The sequence below is a fragment of the Mesocricetus auratus genome, unplaced genomic scaffold (assembly GCF_017639785.1).
Source record: "Mesocricetus auratus isolate SY011 unplaced genomic scaffold, BCM_Maur_2.0 Super-Scaffold_4256, whole genome shotgun sequence".
Lineage (NCBI taxonomy): Eukaryota > Metazoa > Chordata > Mammalia > Rodentia > Cricetidae > Mesocricetus > Mesocricetus auratus.
In genome coordinates, this window is record NW_024429182.1 from 76,357,400 (window position 1) to 76,383,925 (window position 26,526).

At 42.1% G+C, this 26,526-nt stretch overlaps 1 pseudogene; it reads left to right on the forward strand.

Annotated features, from left to right (window-relative positions):
- LOC101824482 overlaps window positions 1-12,682 on the forward strand; it is a 126,580-nt pseudogene extending 113,898 nt beyond the window's left edge.
- The last annotated feature ends 13,844 nt before the right edge of the window (window positions 12,683-26,526 follow it).

Below are 26,526 nucleotides of genomic sequence, written 5' to 3' on the forward strand. Positions count from 1 at the left end.
ACCTCTGTGACGCTCACAGTGTCCAATAAGGTTCACCAACATGGCTTAATGTAATGAACAGATTTAACCATCATACTTTGACATAAAATCTCTCTACATGGTAATTAATCTGTGTTTTCACACCACAAATTTTCCTTTTGATAGTTTAATACCTTGTTGCCATAGAACACTTAAATTCCCTTTCTACTTCTTCTACATAAGTGTAGCTGGGGTAGGGGAGAACTCCCCCCAGATGTATTCACAGGCTTCGGCTTGGAGTCTCCTATGATCAGAGAGGAGTTCTCACTGTCCCACCCCCTGGCTCATCAGAATCATCTAGGAGCTTAAAAAAAAAGTGCTAACTTCCATACCCTTGTCAGTCAGAATCCACTGGCCTTTGGCAGGGCCCAGGGGTTCCCTGTGTGAAAGCGCACAGGATGTCTGATGGGTACCAGGGATAAGGAAGACTGACCTCTAGCCTGCACATGCTCCCAGGCTGTCATTCAGCTTCTCAAACAGATTTTGTACAATTCTGAGTCTCTCTTGGCTCCAAATATCTAAGCAAGTAGAACTTCCTGTGCTGACAGCTATGTTCCTATCAGACTGGAGAGAGGTGTGCAAGGGTAAACTGTAAGGAGGCTCTTATTCTCAGGCCCCAGCCCTCCATTTATAGGACTCTGGGTGAGTATCACCTTAAATTTTTAGCTCTGGGCTCTTGCTTGTCTCATGCTAATCTTGACTCTGGTTAACATAAACACAAGTTTGCTGCTGTTGTTGTTTCTCTGTTTTGCTCTTTGTTTTTTTTTTTTGCTAGGTCTCTTGGGCCTGACCATCTTTCTTGCTCCCCCCACCCACTCTGTCCTCTCATCTGGTTTAGTCTGCTGGCCATGTTCATTCAGTCTGGGCTCTTCCCTCTGCCTCCTGCTTTCTCCCATGTATGTATGCATGCATGTATGTATGTATGTATGTATGTATGTATATGTATATATATATATATTTCCTCCTCCTTTTAGTTCATTTTTTTATTCACTTTTTGCTTTTCTGAGACAGAACATTACTATGTAGCCTAGATGTGATGGCTAGTCTTGGTTGTCAACTTGATTACTGTCCTTTGAGTCTGGCTTGTTTTGTTTAACATGATGATCTCCTGTTTCACTCACCTTCCTATTGAAAGACCCCGAATTTATAGAAATAAAATATAAGCTTAAACAGGGAGGGCACCCCACTAGAGAACTTGGGAAGTGAACAAAGGACCCCATCCCAGGAACCAGCCATACCACAGAATGGAATGTATGGTTTAGCAACCTTAATTGCAGAAGGGCTGTAAATCCACAAAAGGCCAATTACGGGCTGCCGACCATCTGTGAAGAACTGACCAGGGCATCAGAGATGGGCAAAAAAGACTAGTGGGAAACAAGGAGATAACACTATTTACTTAGGGAGAGATAATTAACTCATGCCAAGGTTTGAGGAATTTACAACATGAAGGTCAGGAAGACATTTACTTCCCCGGGACAGGAGTCATGTACCCCCTTCCCCCGTCACGACATAGGGACCCCTCCCAAAAGCTTGTGGTTTTTGTCTTTAAAAGCTGATTGTAACTGAACCTCGGGGCCAATCGGTCTAAAAGCTGACCGAGAGGCCCATCTGCAGATGCCTAATTAAAGCCTCTTGCGTGTTGCATCAATTGGCGTGTGGACTCTTGATTCTTGGGGTAACAAATCCAGCTTGGGTACCCCTCCTCAATTCGGGGTACCCCAACACTATAAATGACATGATATCTCTTTCTGGCTAAATAATACCCCGTTGTATGCATATACACCATCTTCCCTTTGTCCATTCATCCATTGATTGTCTCTAGGTTGGTTCCACATCTTGGCTATTGTGAACAGTACTGCAATCAATATGGATCTGGGTGTCTCTGCACTATATTGACTTCACTCAGTTCCTTTGGACGTGTACTCAGGAACACATGATGCTGCCTTCCTGTTTTGGAAGAGAGGCATATAAAAAGTTTTACTGCATTTGTGAAGGACAGATGTGCTGAGTCTAAGGATGGCACAGAGCCACTACTGAACTAGACCACTCTGTGGGTAGAAGAAAGATTTACTAGGTATCAAAGTATCAATGCCATCTCTGGGGTGGATGGGCAGAGAGAAAAACAAAATGATGGAAAAGCAAGCAGGTTTTATATGACGGTCAGCAGGGAGGCATCTGAGATGATACTGGCTATACTGACTGATCCAGAGTCAGGTGCCCTTGCCTTTGGGGAACGCTTAAGGGAGGTTCCTGGAAGAGAAAAGGTGGTTCCTGGTGAACAGAAACCACTGTAAAAGATCTATTTTTCTAGTAAACAGAAACCTATAGGCTTGTTTACCTACCAACAATCTCTCTGTTTACCTGCCAAAGTCCTTTTGTTTAGAACAATGTCACCAGCACCACTACTGTAGGAGAAGAGGAGCTCTGGACCTGCCCTCTAGAACGTAAAGAAGCACTAAGCCTATCTGTACTACAAAATTATTCCTGGGGGCAGCAGTTGAGAAAAGTCTACGCCAAGTTTCTTGGAGGGGGAGGGATGAAAGGAAGGAATGAAACTCTGACAGAACATGAAACTCAGTGCCATGTGCACTTGGAATGTGGCTATTGAGACCAAGAAACTGAAATTTAAATTAAACTTAATTGCAATTAATTTCAGTTTAAACAGCAACCTATGCTTGGCAGCTTAGAGCTTGAAACAGCACAGATGGGGAGGATGGTCAAGCCAGTAGAACAACCATTGCCCTGTGCTGGTCCAAATGACAAATATATCATGGAAATTAGTTTGTATCCTTGGCAGTTCATGCTATAAGTACTTAATGGCTCACTCCTACAGCTTCTCGGTTCAGATCACCATCCCACAACATGACTGAGGCTGGCTTTCCCTAGTGCACTCACTGTAAGGGCAGAAAGAGAAATGAGGAGACCCAGAGATAACTCAGCAGGGACAAGAAGGCTATACCAGGCAAGGAGGGCACTGTCCCCGCACAAAGTGTTCTCCTGACCCCTGAGACTCGCTCTGCACTCCTTCATGAGTAGACACATTGCATCTGTGAAAGCCAATTTCTCCATAAAATGCTGTTTTCTCCGAATCACCAATCTTTAGTTTAGAATTTTAAATATTTTTGGTAAATGTATAAAACAATGTTTTTTTTTACATTTTTATACACGTATATTATTTCTCCCCCAGCCTCTGATCTTCTTCCACCAAAGCAGTTCCAGCTTTTATTTATAAATCTAGGTTGTGTTTAAATCTAGGTTGTCCATATGAGAGAAAATAGGTGATGTTTATCTTTTGCTCCAGCTATCCTTTCTTGTTTTCTCTCCTTACAAATCCCCATTCATTAAAAAAAAAAAAGCGTGTTATAGCAAGGCAGTCATAGTGCACACCCTATCCCAGCACTCTGGAGGCAGAGGCAGACGGAACTCTTTGAGTCTGAGGTCAGCCTGGTAAACAGAGTGATTTCCAGGACATTCAGATCTACACAGAAAAACTCTGTCTAGAAAAAAACAAACATACAAAAATCTCATTTGTGATGTTTCTTAGAACAGGGAATGTAGTTCATATATAGGTGTCCAGGTTAATTATGTTGAAACTCTTGGATATCAGCCACTGGGTGACAGAATTGTTCAGGAAAATGAGGAGGAGACTATTCTGTTTTCATGTCCCCTCTATTTCCTAGCGAAAGCTACCTATCCTGCTTCAGTATAGTGTCAATTTATGACTTTAGCTTTCAGTACACCAAGCTTTCTTTCCTTTTCTCTTTTGAGAGTCTCATGTAGCTCAGGTTGGACTCAAATTTGCTATGTAGCTGAGAGAACAGATGATAGCCTATTGTTGGGGACCAGGTCACTGAATCTACTTCTTACTCCAGGGCATATCTCAAAACTCAGGCACCTTCCCACAAATGGCCTGATGCCAGAGATAACCTATGGCTTAACAATACCTGGTTAACACCTACACTCCCTGGTGAGATCTCCTGCTCTCTCGCATATCAAACACTCCCTGCTCCTAATAGCCCCCTGTCTAACAACAGCTCTCCAGTCTAACAACTTCCACCCCATGCCAAAGCCACATTCCCCTATTTAAGCCTGTACAGAACTTTCATTAAACCGGAGCTTGATCAGAAGGTCTGTCTTGCTGTCAGTTCTTTGTACCTCTTGTTCCATCATTCCAGGTTCTCGTGGGCTCGAACCCCTTGTGCCCTGCAGGTCAGGTCAGCCTATTCTTGACTGTCAACTTGATTCCATCTGGAATTAACTCAAATCCAAAATGGAGCAAAATCCACTTCTAATCTGGATCTTCAGGTTGGGAGACACACCTTTAATCTGCGCCGTGCCTTCTGCTGGAAGCCTATATAAGAACATGGAGAAGGAAGCTCTTGCTCTTTGCCTGCTTGCTCTCGCCTTGCTAGCAAGTCCACACCTACTTCTTTGGGACTCCAGGATCTACTGAAGATCAGCTGAGACTCTGAGCCTCGTGGACTGAGCAATTTCTGGATTCTTGACCTTTACATTCATAGCCAAATTGTGCTGAATTAGCTGGACCATAGCCTATAAGCCATTCTAATAAATCCCATATGTATATATATATGGGAATATATATATATTTTTTTTTCTATAAGTTCTACTACTCTAGAGAACCCTGACTAATACAATGCACTTGAACTTCTGATCTTGCAATCAATATCCCCAGTGGGATTTACATGTATTTGATACCATGCCCAATTTGTTAGGTGCTGAATGGGAATCAAACCCAGGTTTTTTTGCATGACAAGCAGTCTACCAATGGAATCACCCAGGAAGCCCCAGACTGAGTAGTCCTTCTAAAAATAAAAAAATGAACATCATCTTATCTTATATGAATCATTATAAAAGATAAACACTTAGAAAACCCAGATCTAGGGCGATTGAGATGGCTCAACATATACAACTACTTGTTGCTACCCCCTTGAAGTCTGAGTTTGATTTTGTTTTTGTTTTGTTTTTCGAGACAGGGTTTCTCTGTGTTGCCCTAGATGTGCTGGAACTCTCTCTGTAGATCAGACTGGCCTCAAACTCATAGAGCTCCCCCACCTGCCTCTGCCTCTTAAGCGCTGGGATTAAAGGCATGTGCTACCACTGCCTGGCAACAATCTGGGTTTGATACCTAGGACCCACATGGTAGAAAGTGAGAACCAGGGTGTATAGATTATCTTCTGACCTCCACATCAGTGTTGAGACATACAAGCACCTCCCAATGCACACACAAAGTAAATAAATAAGTAAATGCAAAAATATTTTTAAAAGAAAACCAAAATTTTGGTGTCATAAATTCGGTTAGTCATTTATCAGCATAAAATCACAGGTGTGATTGGCACAGGCAAGTAACACAGCAATCTGGAGGTTGAAACAAGAAGGTAAAAAGTTCGAGGCTAGTGTGGGTTATGTGATGTGATCCCATGTAGCACATGTTCTAATTGGCCTTAGTAAAAATCTAGAGTCAGATATAGGAGTAAATGCTGAAAGATCAGAGAGACAAAAGAGCGAGCCACAGACACAACTTACTTTGTCAACTTCTCAGATGAAAAGAGAGCAAGCTCCTGTTTTCACCCTGCCTTATTACTTCCTGTCTGTCTGTAGAGACCTCTAGACCTCTATGGTTAACTAGTAGCTACTCTGCCCTCTGGTCTCCAGGCAAGCTTTATTTGTTAGAGCACAAACAAGATATCACCACAGCTCCCCATTTTTGTTTAAAATAAAAAGGTTATAACTAATACAAAAAAAGCTATATACAATAAGTATAATAACTATATACAATATATACAGGCAATAAATATATCAGCAATGCTGTCCATTAGCAATTGACAAATTCAGTTAAAATACTCCATATCTATCCTATCGTGGTGAGTCCAAAATGTTGTACCTAATTCACTTTCTATTCTAACTTACATTACCAAAACTGTCTTTTAATGTTTCTTAATCTTATATGCTTTATACCTCTTTAGTGAATTTCCTTTCTGAATCTGGTAACAAGGAAAATGTAACTATATCTATAAAGTTTTCAACTTCATTAGAGACTCTAGAAAGAAATTTACTTGAGTAAGCAGGAAGGTCAAGCAAATGACTTCCAAAAAAATGTGAGAAATTACAGAAACAGCTGCCTGCCTGGATAATCACCCAAAGGTCCTCTGCAGTATTGGGGCATCCATCTTCAGCCTACAGGCCTAGCATATCTGACAGACTTTTCTGTGAAGCAGGATATTCTGAAGGGCTGTCCTATCTTGTCTTGCAAAGTTCATCAGTCCTGTCTTTTGTGTCCTGTGTGTCCAATTTGGATTTGGACAGTATACTGTCAGCAGGTGAGTAAGGGTACTTTTCTGCTCAGTGGCTAACTTTTGTCACAAATAGAGTAAACTCCACGTGGAGTTTCTTTGATGCCCATCATCTTCTTTGAATTATATTGGTGCTGCCAGGGGCAGATGTCATTGTCTTTTTCATTGTCATAAAAAAGGACCTATGTGATTAAAACATCTTAAATGTCATATTCTGTAGATCTTTGAAGTGTTTGAAGATGACCTGTCTATCTAAATATATCTGTTTGACCTTGAAAGCATACCTAATATGACTACAAGTTTGATTGTAGAAGGTGACTAATTGCTAACCTGTATTTCCTTATTATCTTAAATACTTGGTAATAATAACTTTCAAGGGCTAAAATTTTGCTTTACACTGTTAAATCAGTTGCTTAGGTACAATACATTGAGCAAGATTGGAAATGTATGTACAGTATGTTCTAACAAAAATAATTGTAAATTTGTATCGCTATATAAAAATCCATATCAATGTAAAATATTTAAGACCAGTAATTGCTGCTTTTGTTTAAAAGTAGGTTCAATAATCTACCTTTTCATCCTATTTCTATATCCCTCTTTTTCTTTTCATAGTATATTCAATAATCTACCCTTATGTGCCAGCATATCTGTATCCCACTTTTTTCTTTTCAAAACAAGATCCCTGCATTTAAATATCTTTTGTTCAGCTTTTTTCTGACCAGTACCAATAACAATTTGTAACCAACCCCCCTAAACAATTACAAATATCCATAACCCACTGATTGACTAAAAACCACCCACCCCACCTCTTGAAAATGTGAGTATAATGTTCTTAAAATTACTTCCTGCTGTCTGGGAGTGACAGCATTTTTAGGGGATCCTGAAAAGAAAAATCTGGGTTAATTGTCAAATCCTAGAGGTAGCTGTATCATTTGTTGTTCAGTCTCTGCATAATGGGAAAGTGCAGGGTTTGTCTCAAGTCCTGGCTAGAGTAGTCTTTGGGCCTGGATCATCTCAGCTAGCCACCAGGAAGTTGTCCTGAGCAGTTTGTAGTCCAAAGCTGATCTTTGGGTGGTGTTTGTCAGCTGAATGGCATTATCATAGTCCTGGTGGAATCATGGTTGTGGGGCTCCATCCTCATTTTGGAGACTTCAAAGGTCACTGTTAGGCATGGTCATAGTTCACTGCAAAAAACTTAAACATTTTAAATGTCATATGCAGCAGATCTCAAAGACGTTAAAGGACCATACTTTGTAATTTACATCCAAAGTGCAAAAACTTAATTCCTAGTTACTAGATAGACACTAAGATCTGAAATAATGTAAAGGAAGCTAGATGAAGCTTTTTTTAGAATTAGCTAGTACTCTATATGGCCAATAATATCATGGCATAAGTTTAACATATATATTACATTTTGAGTTAATAGTCATATCTTAAGTAAAGCTTCTGAAAAGTCTAAATAAAACCAAAGGATTATGAGATTAGTGGCAATAAAATAGTGGCTGTTCTGACACGAAACAGAGATTTTGAATTTTACTTTAACAAGCATGCTTGGGTAGAGAAGGAGAGAGCCACACTGTAGCTCCAAAGCCAGCTTTAATCTTTAATTGGACTAGGACTACAAAAAGACAATTTACATTATATATCAGATAGAGAAAAGCAGAAACAAATATTTGGGAAGATTCATGAAATTTTATCTTATTGGAAATGTGATATACTAATAGACCAATTTACTCCTTTACTTGAGACTTTTTTTTCTGGATGAGTTGTCCTATTTCTTCACATGTCCTATTTGTTCAGTGGTCTTCAGATTCCTTAGCTGGATGCCTTCATTCTACTGAAAAGACAAAAACAAAACCCTTCCCCAACCCTAATTTTGGGGATGGTCCCTTATGTAAAGAAATATCTGACCAAATGAAAAGCATTTGTTAGTTTTAAAGTTAGTTTAGATTGAATGGCCATACTGTTTGATAAACTATCACCTCTTCTAATCAAGATCTAATCTTTATCAATTTTGATGGTATCCATAACTTTTCTTCTCCTATGGAAACAAAAGCAAAACCCCTCCCCCAATGTAACACATATTCTGGTTTCCAGTCTGAGGTCAGCACGTTTTTAAAGTATGGAGGCTGATTTAATTCCATAGTTTTTCTATTATCCAATATCTGTCCACAAATGTTATTCCTTTCTTTTTCTTTCTTTTCTTTTCTTTTTTTTTTTTTTTTTTTGGTCTTACGAGACAGGGTTTCTCTGTATTGTTTTGGAGGCTGTCGGTCCAGCCTGGCCTCGAACTCACAGAGATATGCCTGCCTCTGCCTCCCGAGTGCTGGGATTAAAGGTGTGCGCCACCACCGCCTGGCCTGTTATTCCTTTCTTATTAGCATTTAGAAATTTCAAAGTTAATAGAGTATTTTGCAATCTATTTCTGGGGGGGTCTTTATTACCCCTTTCTGTTTATTTAGCATATCCTTTAGAGTTAATTTTGGTTTATCTATAACTGCTTGCCTTGTAGGATTATGTGGTATACTTGTAATATACTTTATATTTTAATAATCAAAAAACTGTTTCATTTTAATAGAGACATGTACTGGAACATTGTCAATCTTAATTTATACAGGTATATACATGATGGTCACAACTTGTAACAAATATATGATTACCAAATCAGCCTTTTCAGAACTCAAAGAAGTTGCCCACTGAAATCCTGAATAGGTATCAATGTTGTGGTATACATATTTTAATTTTCCAAATTCAATAAAATGAAACACATCCATCTGCCAGATTCCATTCCTTTGAGTACACTTTGGGTTATTTTCTGCAGGTAGTAGAGCTTGGTTGTATAAAGAACAAGTAGGACATTTCCTTATAATACCCTTGGCTTGTTGTCAAGACTTTTTTCAAGTCTTTGCTATAAAATTCTGAGGCCTTTAGCATATTTCCTATTAGTAGTTGATCAGTGTCATCATTACCTTGTGCTAGAGGGCCTGGCAGACTCAAATGGGATTGGATGTGATATATACATATATGATGATTTGTATTCCTGATTATGTCTAATAACTGAATAAATAATAAAGTCAATTCTGTATTATCTGGTTTAAATTCAGTGGTTTCAATATGTAAAACAACTCTTTCTGCATCAGTAACTATGTTGAGAGGTTCTTTATGATCCATCAACACCATGAAAATAGCAAATAATTCTGACTTTTAGACAGAATCATAAGGGCTTTGAGCCACTTTACTAAAATCTTCTGATTTGTGACCTGCCTTTCCTGATTTATTTGCATCAGTATAGAATGTAGGGGCTCCAAATGTTGGTGTTCCCTGCACAATGTGAGGAAGGATCCAGTTAGTAGTTCTCTTTGTAAACTGATTTCTATTGCTTTTGGGATATTTGTTGTTAATCTCTCCACCCAAATTACTGCAATGTCTTGGCCAAGGTTCACTTGCTGCTTATAATTTGTCAATTTTATCGTTTGTAAAAGGTACTGCAATTTCTGCTGCATCTATTCCTGCTAATTGACAAAGTCTCAATTTTCCTTTTAGAATCAACTCAGAGACATTTCCCACATAAGTTTTTAAATTTTTTTGCTCTGTTTATTTGGCAAAAGATCCATTCTAAGATAATATCGTCCCTCTGCATTAATATACCTGTAGGTGAATACTTAGAGGGTAAAAAAAATGAAATCAAGCTTTGGATCCAAACAATCCACATGTGCACCCTTTCATTTCTTTTCAACTAAAGCCATTCATTCTCAGCCTCAGCTGATAAGTATCTTGGACTATTTAAGTCCTTGTCACTGTCTAAGGCTTATTTTACAAATTACTCAGTTCATCTCTGTGTACCTCAATAGTGGGCTGTATAGAATGTCTCCTAGAAATCTTTGAAAGTCATGAAAAGTCAGAAATCAATCTCTCCTAATTTGTATCTTTTGGGGTCTAATTTTCCATAGACCTATTTTATATCCTAAGTAATTAATAGAATCTCCTCTTTGTATTTTTTTTTTTCAGGAGCAATTTGTAATCCCCAACAAGGCAAAATTTTCTTTACTTCTTCAAACATTCTTTCTAAAGTATTAACATTTGAATCAGCTAGTAAAATATTGTCCATATAATGGTAAACTATAGTTTGAGGAAATTGCTTACATAGCATTTCCAAAAAATATTGGCACAGAGGGGGCCTATTTAACATTCCCTGTGGGAGAACCTTCCATTGATATCTCTTAACAGGCTGACAATTATTATAAGTAAGTACTACAAAGGCACTGTTTTTCTGTCTTTTTCTTGTAAAGATATAATAAAGAAACAATCTTTTAAATCATTAACTTTAAGAGGATATACTTTAGACAATGGCAAAGGCAAAGAAATTCCAGACTGTAAAGAGCCTATTGCCTGAATTGCCTTATTAACAGCTCCTAGATCTGTTACCATTCTTCATTTTCCAAATTTCTTTCTAATAATAAATACAGGAGAATTCCAAGGACTGGTTGATTTTTTCAATATACTGAACATTTAGCTGTTCCTGTACCAGTTGTTCTAAGGCCTGCAGGTTTTTTTTGTTGTTGTTGTTAAAGGCCATTGCTCAAACTTACAGGTTTGTCTGTCAATAATTTTAAAGTTAGGACTGTTGGTGTCTTTGGAAGATCAGCAGCTGTTGTGCCCTGTTCTTGTACAACCTGAATGGTCAGTGATTGTTCTTTATAATACCTTTTACTATTTCTCCCAGAAACATATGTTAATTTATGGTTTGTATCTGAGATTGGAGGAATGTTAATCTGAGTATTCCATTGCTGAAATAAATCATGTCCCCATAAATTCATTGCTATGTTAGCCACTTATGACTTTAATTTTCCTCTCTGTCCTCTTCACCCTATACATATGACCAATTCATCTCATTCTCTGTTTTACCTGAAATAACATTCCAATCCTTAAAAGCTGAACATTTACCACCTGAAGAGGCCAATTTGGATGCCACAATTCTGGTGCAATTATTGTGACATGCTGACCTGTGTCTACAAGACCTTCAATGACAATGTCATCTATTTGAATTTTTCATTTTGGTCTTTGTTCATTTATAAAAGTTTCCCAAATATTTGCTTTATAGTTTCCCCCTGAATTTTTTGTTCTCTCTTTTATAGCTTTTCTATCATCCAGAGCAGTATGGTTTCTTATGATAGGCATTAGGATCTTTAATTGCTCTGGGATGATTTTGACATGGGGCCTGATAGAGGCCCCTCAAGGCATTTCCCAATGACTAAGGGTTACCTTGACTGTCCCTTGTTGATCTATAGTCATTAGTCCAATGACTACCTTTGCCACACTGTTGAGTGACGCCTTTTCCTTGCCAGCTGCTTTGGTTTTTCCCCACCAGTCGCCTGGGCTCTGCCACGTTGTAGTCCCCAAATAACACACAGGACACTGTATTAATTATGAAGCTGTTGGCCATTTGCTTGTTTCTTACTGGCTATCTCTGACTTAAGTATTTACTCCATAATTGTTAATCTAGTATTTCTCTTACTGGAGAAAGGGTCTGGACATCTTACCTCTATAATGGCTACATGGTGACTCTCTGTGTTTCTCCTTCCAGAGTCCTCCTAGACTCCTAGTCCCACCTATCTTGCTTCCCTATTGGCCAACAGTGCTTTATTGACATATACACACGACTTCCCCATCACCACACCTTCTGCATAATCTAGAAGGAAGGATCATTCTGTTTGAATTATACTTAGAAAAACCATTGTTTCATGGGAAGCCACTGCTGTTCTCGAGTACCCAAGAAGGGCAGAGGAATCCTGGCTTTGATGCCTCTGGACCTGCCCCTGTGACTGCTGAAGCCACTCCTGAGGCCTCTGGTCTAGTCCCTAAGGCCTCTGATCCCAACTCTGACACCTCTGGCCTTACTTCTGAGGTCACTATCTCTGATACCCTAACCAAGTCCCTGGCTGGCCCTCCACAAGAAGACTTTGCTGTGGACTTTGAGAAGATCTACAGATATCTGTCCTTCTCCTCCAGAAATGGCCCTGGTCCTGAACTCTCAGCAGCTGAGGCAGCTGTGGTCTTTGACCTGCTCATGTCACTTCCAGAGTAGCTGTCCCATCTGCCTTGTACAGCCCTGGTAAAACATATGATGAAAACATGCTCCCCCAGACTTCTCTCCCTAGTGGGCAGAACCCCAGGCCTGGGAATGAAGATAGAGGACTGACTCCAAGCGGCTAGAGGAGCCTGACCAAGCCAGTCCTCAAGACTCTGAGTCTATAGAACAATGGCCGGTCTGGCAAGCAGTAGGGATCTGCCCATTGAACCCATTCCTGATACCCCTAGCGCTATTGGGCCAGGTGCCCACCCCTTCAAGGTGAGGAATATGGAAGACCAGTATGCTGACTTCTTCCTGGAACATCAGTCCAACACTACTGGTACTGGATAGCCAGGACGATGATAGTGGAAGTCCCTGACATGGTGACCAGTCACAGGCTAAGTCTTCAGATGCTGCATACACCAGCACCTCAGAAATTGAAGACCAGGCTCCAAGACTGCTGTAGCCAAGTCTCTTCAGTCTTGAGGGATTATTCTATTACAAGTTGACCACGAGTTTAACATCTGCTTCATAAAAGTGAATGCATGCCATATGAGACTATTGCTTCCTTGAATCGCCTTAAATCTAACATTTCCACAGGAGTTCATTTAACTCTTGTGCAGCCTTGGGGACATCTAGCAGTTGTTCCCATAAGGTGACTGGATAAATTAAAGTTTGTTGTTTGAAAACCTTGGGCTGTTCCTCTCTAGCCTTATAATGCAACATTGAAATTGGTTCTCCATTGAATTCTTCTGTCTGGTTATGAATATCTCTATGATCTTATTTTAATAAGTTTTTCTAAAACTTGTATCTTAGCACTCATATTAACCAACATTTTTAGTGATAAAAATAATTAAACTGATAATGTTTATAATTGACATTCCATAAGTCCCATCTAAATTAGTTATCCTCTCATTTAATTGTTCCATTTTCAAACCATCAGCATAATATCATAAAGAGACATAAATCCCTCCATTGTAATAGTGTTTCCCATTTTTTAATATGGGGAAAAACTCTTTCTTTTAACTAATTCCTCCCTTTAAGAATTCCCAATCGTCTCACCAAATCTGCCGACAATGATGGAGAAATGTGAGGAGTAGCACATCTGAGCAGAGAACACAGGCGGTGAACAGCCTGGCTGAGGACAACTGCAGCTGCCATCAAGTAGCTGTGAGCTGAGAGTGGCAGCCTGAGGAGAGGGGAAGCCTGCAACCCACAGGGTGGTGGGAGGAGGCTGTCTGAAAAGTGCACACAGGATTGTATGGAAGGAGCATGTGTGCCAGGAGCTGCTTAAAGGCAGAGCCAGCCAGTCCTGTGGCATTTGGAGCCCAGGTGCTTCTGGGGTTTGGGTGGCAGCAGGGGACTGCTGTAGAGAGGCTGCAACAGGAAAATCTCAGTCACTTAGAGGTTTGGGGAGAAAAGAAAAGAAAACCAGCCCAGTGCGTGTGTGTGTGTGTGTGTGTGTGTGTGTGTGTGTGTGTGTGTGTGTGTGTGTGTGACTCTGGTGGGAGTCCCTGTATGCAGCTCTGGCATGTGCCAGTGATTGCAAAGCCACAGGCAAGCAGCTTTTTCATGAATTCCTGCCTTAAAATTGGGCACCAAATGCAGCATGATTTTTTTTATTTTAAAGATTTTATTTATTTATTATGTATACAGTGTTCCGCATGTATGCTTGCACACGAGAAGAGGGCACCAGATGTCATAGATGGTTGTGAGCCACCATGTGGTTGCTGGGAATTGAACTCAGGACCTCTGGAAGAGCAGTCAATGCTCTTAACCACTGAGCCATATCTCCAGCCCCTGAGTTTTAATTGGTTTTAATAAAAACCCAGAGTCAGATATAGGGGTAAATGTTGAAAGATCAGAAAGACAAAAGAGCAAACCACAGCCACAGCTCACCTTACCCTTCTTAGCCTAAAAGAGAGAGAGATCCTGTCTCTGCCCCTCCTTATCACTTCCTGCCTGTCAGTACAGACCTCCAGACCTCTATGGCTAACTAGTGGCTAGCTCCACCCTCTGATTTCCAGGCAAGCTTCATTTGTTAGAGCACAAAGAAAATATCACTACAATCTTGTTTCATTAATTAACTGAATAACAAATAAACAAACCCTAAAGAAAAACTAAAGAGTGTTAGGCTATATCATAACGGCATTAGGTCAGGGAAGGATATATATTTATTATTTCAATATTTTTCAAGATCATTGAAATACATTGCACTTTCCTCTTTGATGTTTTGATTAGTTTGACATCTATATTTCCTCTAAAATCATAATCACATCAAACTAACAAACCTTTTTTGGAGGGTGTTGGGGAGTTTGAGACAGAGTTTCTCTGAGTATCCCTGGAATTTGCTCTGTAGACCAGGCTGGCCGAACTCAAGAGATCCACCTGCCTCTGACTCCTGAGTGCTGGGACTAGGAACAAAAAAGTTAGCACTTGGACAAGTGAGATGGCTCAGTGAGTGAAAATGTTTGCTACATAAACCAGGCTTCAATCTCCAGAGCCCAGTCCATCTGAAACTTGTTTTCAGACTTGCACACACAGATCATGGTGGGTGTATGCCTTGTCTTTTGGATCCCACAGAAATAATAAATAAATAAAAATTAAAAAATACTAACACTTGATAATGTGAGTATAAGATAAATAGAAGTTCATTTACTTTTCTTGTAACTGATGTAGAATAATGAAATTAAGACGGGGGAGGGGGCAGCGCTCAGTTGGCAGTGTGTTTGCCAACAGGTACAGTGTCCTGGGTTTAAGTACCATATATGTCCTATGTCATGCCAATAATCCCAGCACCCAGGAAGTAGACACTGGAACATCTAAAGTTCAAGTCGGGCCAGGTTTTGGTGTCATATGCTTTTTCCCAGCACTTGGGATGTGGGGGGGGGACCAGAGAAGAGGGGCAGAGGCAGGTGGAGCTCTGTGAGTTCGAGGTCAGCCTGCTCTAGACTGAGTTCTAGAACAGTGAGGGTGACACAGAGATTTCCTGTCTGGAAAAACATTCAAGGTCATCAGTGACTCTAAAGGGAGTTGAAGAACAGCCTGGGCTACATGAGACTTTGTCTCAAAACCAAAGTCTGAAAAAATGGTAACAAAAAGTGTTTTCTGTGTTGCTGGGAACTGACCCAGATGCCTTCCTTATACGTGAGCAAGCACCCTGCAACTGACTGGCATATCCTGCCACCACCCTCCCCTTTGGACAATATTCCAGTCTTAAAAGGTTGTACACTGTGTGGTTCTCACTATCTGACATTTTAGAAAAGGCCAGACTTGAAACCAGTGAAAAGATCAGTAGCTGCAGGAGTTTGAGGATGGCAGGAAGGACAGATGGAAAAGGTAGAGCATGGGAGTCTTTGGGGGGCTGTGAAGGTGGACTCTGTTGGCCTTATACTTGTCAAGCCACAGAAAGGGAGTGGTTTTACACAAAACAAACAAACAAACAAACAAAAGCATAGACTGTGCAACACAGGATGAACAATGATGTAAATTGTTCAGCTACAAATACATTCTGGTTCTTCAGTAGCAACAAATATACCACACTAAAGCAAAATGATAAAAAATATACCCTAAACATGTATAAAATGCTTCCTACTCAGTGAGTCTTTAACCCAGGAAGCTAAGCCTCTGAGGGAGAGAAGGACAGTTGCATCGTATCCTACTGACTGCATGCTTCCTAGAGACAGATTCCTTCTCTGGGGGCTGGAGAGATGTCTTAGTGGTTAAAAGGAACTGGCTGCTCTTCCAGAGGACTCTGGTTTACTTCCCAGTGCCCACATGGCAGCTCACAACTGTAACTTCAAGATCCAAATTCTGACACCCTCACACAGACATACATGTAGGCAAAACACCAATGCATGTAAGATAAAAATAAATAAATTTAAAAATTCTTCCTCTGATTAGATTCTGACACCCCCAGGGTGTGGCCCACTGATTAACTGTTAGATTTGGTAAAGGAATTAACTATGGAGTGTAGAGATAGGCTTCTGCCATCTAGGCTGAGTGAACATCAGATGACCACTGTCTTTCTCAGTTTTTCTTTCAAGAGTTTCAAGAGTTCTTCCCACAACCATATACACTTACTCTCTTCCCCTTACCAAAGATGAAACCACCCAGGCTCTTCCTCTCTGGTCCGATTTTTTTTTTTTGAGGCAGGGTCACACTATGCAGCTATGGTTGGCCTAGAAGGCAGTATGTAGACTAGGCTGAACAGGAATGCACAGAGAACTGCCTGCCTCTGCCTCCCAAGTGCATGGGTACTACCATACCTGACATCCATCCAGGTTTTTAAGAAAAAGCCACCCTGAAATCATATAACAAGAAACTTTGAATATCAAAGAAAGGTAAAGGAGGGAGAAGCTTATTACTTAAAAATTAATCTGTAAGTGACTTATTTAAGCTGTGCTTCTGACTCTGGGGTTATCCCTGATGGCTACCTAACATCTTATTGCCACAGTATTTCTATAGATAATATCAAAATGAGGAGCTGGAGAGATGGCTCAGTGGTTAAGAGCACTGACTGCTGTCCAAGAAAACCCTGGTTCAATTCCCAGTACCCACATGGCAGCATACAACTGTCTGTAACTCCTGTTTCAGAGGACCTGACACCTATGGTAAAACACCAATGCACATAAAATAGTATCAAAATATATCTAACTAGTTGAAAGTCTATTCACTGAGTATGTACAGTTTCCAGATACTCTTTCAAGACTTGTGAATGTGGCAAAAATTGGGTAAAATCTATTGTATTAACTGAGAGAATAGGGAAGACCAATAAAGAAAGAAACATGGTCTTTTGACCATGAAACAAAAAAACTGTGTGTGTGTGTGTGTGTATGAGAGAGAGAGAGAGAGAGAGAGAGAGAGAGAGAGAGAGAGAGAGAGAGAGAGCATGTGTGCGTGCTCATGATTGAGAGCAAGCAAATGTATAGCCCTGGCTGTCAATGTGTCTGAACATCATGAGACAGAACTCATATATGTGTGTGTAATAAGTTATGAATTTATTACATACAAATAAGCAACAGGAGTCCATGGTAGGTAGATACTCAGGCAGGTGACTTTCCAGGGAGGAAGGAGTCTAGACTATGTTGACTTACATTCCAGCTGAAGGACTCTGGGAAGCAATGCTGTCTGGATTTTGGTCCTGGGGTCGAGCCATTTTTCATTAGTTTCTGGAGGCAGCGATGGGGACTGCAACACAGCCTGACACCCCAGCCAGCATCTCCTGGGCTCTATATGTTGCATTCCCAGCACACACTGTAGCTTTCTTGAGTTCAGGTCAAACAGGATGAGACCTGGACCTGTCAAAGGCCACCTAGAGACTATCCTGTGGAGCTGCCTTTGAGACACCAGGGAGAGGTTGGTCACCTGAGAGCTTGACTCTGCTAGAGGGTCCACTTGCCACACACAGTTGTTTTATGGGTACCAGCTGTTGGCAGGTGGCCAGTGAATGAAAAAATGAAATAAAGGAGGAGGACATGACTCCTTCTAAAGCAAGGAGAAGATTTTTTTGCTGTAGATATAAGGAAAAATGCAAGCAAAAGGAAGAGTCCAGACTAAACATGGCAAACAGTCTAGAACAGACCATGAGAGGAGGCAGAGGGAGAGAGGTCAAGGGAGGAGCCTCAGACCAAGAAAGATGGTCCAGGCCAAGAGTCCAAGAGACTAGCATAGCCAAAATGGCTGAGTTATATAGGGATCATGCTGGGGGAAGTGACCTAGCTCCTGGGAGGGGAGGTTTGGGTAGGGGGAGGGGTGAGGAATGCTAGGAGGAGTCACAGGTACTGAGGGATGCTGGGCAAGCTAGCCAGCATGTGCTTTGTAATAGGTTCCTCAGGAATTTGTCAGCAGGTTTCTGAGACTGAACAGCCAGATTTCTTCTGCCTGGGGTGCCTTCACTAAACTTCTGGTGTTGTGAAGTCATTCTTTGTCACTGGAACTCCCTCAGCAGATCACAGTGCTCCTGTCCAGGGCCCTGGCCTCTTCCCTCCCTGTTGCCTCCACTGGGTTCATTCCAGGCAGAACTGTTGTGGCTTCCTGTCTCCTTTACGAGGATGAGGTGACACAGGGATACAGCTGCCTCTGCCACCCTTCTTTCTTTCCATTCCTTTCTGGGTGATCTCATTAGAATTAGTTTGCCGCACTACAGAGATGGTTCAGTGGAGAAAAAGCTTGTCTTTGTTCTTTTTTTGGTTTTTGTTTTAGACAGGGATTCTCTGTGTAGCCTTGGCTGTCCTAGAATTCACTCTGTAGACCATGCTGGCCTCAAACTCACAGAGATCTGCCTGCCTCTGCAACCCCACACATGTGCACATTAACCACATAACACACACACACACACACACACACACACACACACACCCTTTATCATAAGAGTCACTCATGTGTAGGAGAAAGTGTAGGCATAGTGTTCAGTAATATCCATGGCTTCAGGTATGTTCACTGGGAGTCTTGGAGCATAACCCTTGCATTTGAAGGGAAGCTATTATACACATACCATCTATATAACACATGCTATATACTACATAGCCTATATCTACATACATATTACAGAAATACTATCTAACAAATGGCTTTCTGCTGAGCATTCCTTCCCACTTGGTAGCTCTGTGTTCATCAAACAGCTTGGTAGCTTGAAACCAGCCACAGCAAGTATTTACACCATGGTCTCCAGCCAGTGTTTCAATCAGAGTGGGATTTACTGTTCTGTTGATATGATTCGCAGACATCAGAAAGGGGCCAAAAAGCTTTGCTAATCAGATGAGCCCGCAGCATGGGTTGTATCTGTAGTGGCGGCCTTGGGAAGTGTGTGGCATGTTGCCAAACCGTGACCGACTTGTAAACGTACATTAGTGTTATGGTTGGATATGCCATCTACACCGGACTCAGGTGGTAAAATCTTGGCTGTCTGACCATGGGCTTTGTGACTGGATCCTGGGGTCTCTGACTTAATAACTGGATTCATTCCTTGACAGATTCATAATATGATGGCACCATTGGGAGATAAGGTCTGAAAAGATATACCTTGTACTGGGACCTTATCTATTCTCTCTTTCTCTGTCTCTCTGTTCCTCTCTTCATGACTACCATGAGGTATATCGCCTCTTACACATGCTTAGCCTTACCATAGGCCCATAGAAATGGAGCTGTCTGGGCAGCTCTGATCTGCGAGCCCAAACAAGCCCTCCTCTTACTCAACTGCTTCGGTCAGGTGTTTGCCATAGTAATGGAAGACTGGGTAACACAGCTGCAGATACATGAGGTCAGCAAAATTCAGTGACAACATCCAGAAAGAACTCACTGGTTTAGCATAATCTAAGATGAAAAGCAGCTTATGCTTAGTAATCACTTCTAAGTTATATGATACATATGTTTGATATGAGTACAAAGTAAAACATGAATAGATATTCATATACATCCATGCTTTGCTCTCCCCCCCAGAGCTAGCCCTTAGACATTTGCAGTGCCACTGAGCCTGGATGTCTAAGAAAGACTTTGGCTAAAAGCAGTGCTGCTGTGGAGACAGCCCAGGCTCCCTGTCAGCTCAGATTCGCACTTGGCGACAGCCCATTCCCACAGCAGGATCTGCGCAGCTTCCACATGGGACTTTGCCCAGAAGTACAGTTGAGCTGTCACAGCAAGGCACAGCAAGGCAGCCTCCTAGGAGCCGGCCACCCACATGCTTACCTCCTGTGCATGCCCATTCCCTCTGCCAGATCACCTGACGTGAGACGTGTCTCTGTGCCGGGGTCCCCAGCCTCTGTGTAGAGACTTGTCAAGGGACATCACCTCTAAGAATACCTGTGTGGCCTCCACCTGGTGAACAAGTACCTCACTGGACTCTTGCCAGCCCTGCTGGGCTGTGACCTGTAGAGACAGTGTGTCTCTACCCTAAGCATTTGTGCTGCCTGTCGTACACATGGTCCTGTTTGCACAGGGTTCATGGCAAGTGGGAGAGTAGTTAATAGATGAGGTTTTTAAGTACTAGTCAATCATCCCTTTCATCTGAGAGGAGTGGTTCCAGGACTCTGGATACCCAAAACTATGAATATTTAATTGCCTTATGTAAAATGACACCGTATTTGCATATATGTTTATTATTTAAATCATCTCTTGATTATTTATAATAGTTGGTGTGATATAAATGCTGCATAAATAGTTGTTTTACTACATTGTTTAAGGAATAATGACAGAATAAAAGGCTTACATATTCAGAAGAAGGCAATTAAACAAAACATTTCTCAATCCACGGCTGGTTGAATCAGTAGATGTTGAGGCCTAAGGATGGCCAGCTGTAGAGTATGTAAGGCAGTGCTACATGGAGGAAAGTAAACCCAGGAGGGAGGGTTTAAATTTGCCCTTCCCCTATGAAGTTCATGCCCTAAAGGCTTGCTGTACAGCTGGTGGTTTAGCATTTGGAGCTTCTGGAACCTGTAAGAAGTAGGGAACAGTGGAAGAAAGGGAGGTCACTGAAGGATGTGTTTGGGGGGATCTTAGGAACTCCAGTCTTCCTCTTCTCTCTCTTCACTTCCTAGCAACATCAGGTGAGCAGCTAAGCTTCAGCACCCACTCTGTGACGTGGTGTTCAGCCTTGCCACAGGCCAAAGGCACCATGAGCAAAAATAAACCTCTCTTCTTTCTAAGCTTATTTTCACGGGCATTTTGTCACAGTGTTACAAAGCGAACAGGAGATGAAAGGATGAAGATGACGCTTGAGGAAGGATGTGCAGAAGTCCTGGGAACGACTTAGCACATCTTGTGGACCGCCTGGAGGGAAGCGCTCCAGGCAAAGGGACAGCTCCAAGGTAGGCGCTCACTGGGAGACAGCTAGAAATAAGAGAGGACTGCTGTGCCTGAAGACACCCCAGACTCCCACACACACGAGCAGCCACTAACTTCTCTGTGTCCTCTGCCATCCTCTGAACACTGGGAAGACCAAACCCTCCTTCATGCCATTTCCCTCAACTGCCATTTATCGACCACTTACGGAGAGTCTGTGGTGTGACGAGAAAAGCCCTTCTCTTAAAAACTATTGCCCTGCTTCCTTGCCTGCTGGTTCAAAGTACCATCAGGGCACCTCTCTCAGTGGCTTGGCACTTGCCCTAATAGCATGGGCTGGCCGGCCAGTCAGCTCTACGGATCTGCCAGTCTCAGTCATCTGGGCACTGGTATTACATGTGAAAAATGCTATGCCCGGCTTTCTTTTATGTGGGCCCTGGGGATTAAACCTTAGAGCTATCTCCAAATTCTCTGCTTCAGTTCTTTAACCTTGAATTCTGAGCTTACATCCCACCCCACAAAGTCTCTTCGTTTGCCCTCTACTCTTCACTTATAGACAGAGGATAGCTCTAGCTCTAGCCAGGGGTATCACACGCCTATAATATTAGCACTCAGGAGTCCGAGGCAGGAAGATTGCTACAAGTTTGCGGCTGGTATGAGCTGGGGGTGGGGTAGAAGGAAACACGGATTCTGCATCCGGAATCTCTGTCCCAGTGAAAATTTCAGTTCTCCCCCTGGCATACATGGTGTTCTGGGAGACTGAGTTTTGTCTTAGGCATTTTGAGTTTGAGGCACCCAGAGGTCCATGAGCAGAGAGAGATATACACAGTAAGTCAATGAGTGGCTAGGTCCAGGAATGGGGACAGGGGTGCGAACAGCGATGGAGGTCACCACAGGTACTTGGTGAAGGCCCACATGTGAGGCTGGTGATTCATAACCCTAACTACACATTGAAGGTATGTGGGGGGCCTTAAGAACTGTACCTACAAGGGGCTCCCTGCAGACTAACCCAGGGCAGAGTCCAGAGGGGAAAGCCCTGGCTTCTGTAAGTTTAAAAACCTCCCTGGTGATGCTAACACACATTGATATGCAACTCATCCTCAATACTTGTCACAGTGGACTCACCCAGAGACCTTTAAGAAGTATGATTGTCTGTTTTCCACCTACAGAGGTTCAGACAGAACTGTTCTGGACACAGGCTTGAAGTTTTTAGTGTTTGTATTATTTTCAGGTTTGGGGATTGAACCACGTGGTGTTTAGGGGTAGAACTCTGGTCCTTAGGTTTGTGTCTCTACCCACTGAGCTATCACTAGCCCTGGCCCTGAACTCTAAGACTCATGTGATCTTCCTGATTTTGCTACCCTCCAAGGAGCTAGTACCAGAAGTACAAGCCTCCATGATGGGCTGGAGGGTTTATTATCATTTTTTGAGTAGGGCCTGACTTCCTTGGAATGCTGTTCTATTTTGTTGACAAGAAAACTCAGCCCACAATTACAGTGTCTAAGTGATAACCTGATTTCTATGGTTTCAGCAATCACAATGTGCCCAGTTCCTCTGGCCACCAGTAACAATGCAACCTTACAGACAAGAAAATGGGAGGTATCCTCAAGACTGTGGGATAAGACATAAGCCAGGCCACCACTGAATGTCATGCTTCCAGCCTCATGGAAAAAAGAGGAAGGAATAGTGTGTTGAAGGAGGTGGGGAAGGTTGGGCTGTCAGGTGCAAAGTGGGATTGCCCCAGTTCCTGGCTTCATTGTCCCAGAGACAGCCATGTCTTAGCCTTACCAGGGCTCAGTTACTTTGGTCTGCACACTCCCTCTTGCTCCAGTTGATCGAAACTAGGGCACTTGCAGAAATTTACAGACCCCTGACAATGTGCAGGCCCTGGGGGGAACCACTGGATGGGAGGATTGAAGGCAGCCCCTTTGAGCAGTTCAGGGGTGATCTGGGGGATGGGTCTGTTAATGGCTCATGGGAAGGTTTGGCCAAGTATGCACCTGGCCCTGGGCTCAAACACTTCAGTTCCCACAGCTCCCAGGAGAGTGAAGTCAGGGCTGTTAGCCAAAAACTGCAGCTTTGACAGCAAAGGTATTAAGGACTTGGGGAAATGAAAATGCGATCTTCTACATCAGAAGGGGGATAGTGTCTAACAGGTTGTGAATAATTCAGAGTTAATTACTAGGAAACTGCCTTCCTTTCTCTTTTTATTCTTTCTCCTGCCTGATGCTTAGGCTGCAGGTTTAGTAGATAATTTTGTTGCAGAAATTCTACTTGAGAAAGAGTGAGCTGAGTCCTCAGCTTTCATCTTTTGGGGCTAGAAAGCTGGAGTGCTTGGGGTGCGGGCAGGAAGCTGCCACCCCCATCGTGGGGGACTACATGAAATGTGCCTAGCAGTACAGATGGGTGTCATTACCATGTGGTGCTGTTGTATCTCATTCAGGGCCTCCTCACTGTCCCAGGATCCCATTACACACCCACGGTCATCAATTTCAAACCCCACGACTTGACTCAAGTCCTCAATACCCACTCTCCCATCCTCTCTGATACATTAAAAGGAAGCCAGAAAGAAGCAAACAAAAACCAAATCACAGCGTTACTGAGATATAATTCTTGTAATATAAAACCAACCCCCTTAAATCATGCAATGAAATGATTTTAGCATATTCACACAGTTGTAGAATGCCACCACCACCTAACTTAAGAGAGTCTTACCACCCGGCAAAGAAGCTCTTGCCCAGCAACAACCTCCTTTCCATTTACCTCTTCTTTACCAGTCAAATAATCTACTTTATCTGGTGTTTCAAAGTAGGATTTGGCTATTTTGGACATTTCATGTAAGTGGGATCATCGGGCACATGGTCTTTGTGCCTGGAATCTTTCATGCAGCATGGTGTCTCCATTTTAAGATCTAGGAATGCATAAGGCTCTGCTTTCCCCACATCCTTGCAAACAGTTGCAATCACACATAATTTTCAGGGAAGCAGCGCAGGGTGCTTTGGTTAGAAAGGCCCTACAGAAGTTGGAATCTGATACTCAGGTCCCTTATATAAAGTTGTCTATTTACCTTTTGTATTTCAGCTGTCCTATGGGGTGACATACAAGAGTTCATTATGATCTGAATTTGCATTTCATTAGTGACTGATGATACTAACCATCTTTTCATTTGCTTTCTCATCATTTATATTACTTATTTGCCCAGGGCTGGGAAATGGTCCAGTGGTAGAGTACTTAGCATTCTCAAGGCCTTAGATTCAGTCTCCAGAACTGCAAACAGAAAGGAAAACAAGTAGATCTACTGCTTATTTAAAAATTGTTAGTTTCTATTCTACCATTGGGTTATAGTAGCTTTTTAGATAGTCTGCATACAGATAATGTTCAAATATTTTTTCTTATCCCCTAAGTTTTCTTCTCTCCCTTTCTTTTTAAAGACTTATTTTATTCCTTAATTGTGTGTATATCTGTGTATTTACATGTATGTATGAGTGTGTGAGATCCCCTGCACCTGGAGTCCCAGGTTGTTGTGAGCCACCCAAAGTGGGGGCTGCGAACAGAACCTGGGTCTTGAGCAAGAGCAGCAAGGGATCTTAAAACCCTTCCCTGACCCCAAAAAATTCTCTAGCTTCTTTCTTTTTGTGGCTTATCTTGGCTTAGAACTCACTACATAACCCAGGCTGGCCTGGAAATTGTGGCCATCCTCCTGCCTTAGTTTCCCAAGTGCTAGGATTACATATATGAATCATCTTACCTGGCTTTCTTTGCACTTAATTTTTTTTAACAATTGTATTTGGAGTGTGCATGTGTGTGTGTGTGTGTGTGTGTGTGTGCGCACATGCGCTCGTGCGTGCATGTGTGTTTTCTTGTGTGTTCCATGGTATACATGTCGAGGCCAGAGGAGAAATTGCAGGAACTGCTTCTCTCCTACCATGTGGGGTGCTGGTGATTGAACGCAGGTTGCCAGACTTGGCAGCAAGTAGCTTTACCAGCTGAGCCATCTTGCTGGCTTCTCTTCACTTTATTGATAGTGTCAATTTATATACAACATTGAACACCTTGTGGTGCTCAGTTTATTTCTTATTTTCACTAGTGCTTTTGTGTAATACTTGAGAGGTCACAGTGATTTATTTGTACATCTTCACGTAGAGGCTTTACAGCATCAGCTCTTACATCTAAGGGTGCTCGGTTCTGAATTTGTTTTGCATGTGGTGTGGAGCAGTGGCTGTAAGGTGTAGCATGTGCTTTGCTCAACTCTTGTTATCAGCCTAGCTCCACGGCTCCACTCTCTTGCTGTGTAATGACGAGCCACTCTCATGGTTTCTTTGGACTTTGATATTTTATCTTAAGACCCAAACCCAAGTTCTGCATGCATTGCTCAGGGTTCTCAAGAGCAGTGGTTCTCAACCTGTGGGTTGCAACTCCTTTGGTAAACATCTATGTCCAAAAATATTTATGTTACGATTGTAACAGTAGAAAAATTGCAGTTATGAAGTAGCAATGAAAATAATTTCATGATATTTAGCTGGCAGGAAGAGAGTCCATGATCACAAAAAATAATTTTGTGGTTTGGGGTCACCACAACATGAGGAACTGTATTAAAGGGTGACAGCATTAGGAAGGTTGAGAATCATTACTCTAGAGGAGCAGAAATGATAGAATGGATATATATTAAAAAGAGCTTCTTTAGATGGACTTACATGATAAAGTTTGGGTAGTCCTACAATAATCTATCTTCACGCTGGAGATGCTGAGAACCTGGTGGAATGCCTTGGCAGCTGCAAGCTGGCACTGACCTGGGGGTTCCTGGAGAGCTGCTCGCTGTTTTTCAGTCTACATTGGAAGGCTGACACCGGTGAAGGACAATAGCAGCCACCCAGTGGATAACCTCACCAGTAAGAAAAGGAGGCAATGAGCAAAAAGCAAAGCTTTCCTCTTGGCCCTCCTTTTCTATGGCTGCCATGGAAGGTGCCACCCACATTGAGAGTGCATAGTCTGACTTCAGATAACCTGATGGAGAAAATCCCTCAGAGGTACGTGTAACTTTTAGTCTTCCTGCCCGCTGCCTGGTTCCTGTTGGCAGCTCCCAAATAACACACAAGGCACTATATTAATTATGAAGTTGTTGGTCATTTGCTTGGTTTCTTATTGGCTAGCTCTCACTTGTTTATTAACCCATAATTACTAATATATATTTTATAAGGACTTATCTTTATGAGGACATACTCCTGCTGTGTCGTTCCTCCCAGGAGATCACATGGTGATGATTCTCTTTACTACATTTCCCAGAATCCTCCTAGACTCCTAGTCCCACCTATCTTGCTTCCCTATTGGCCAACAATGCTTTATTCAATA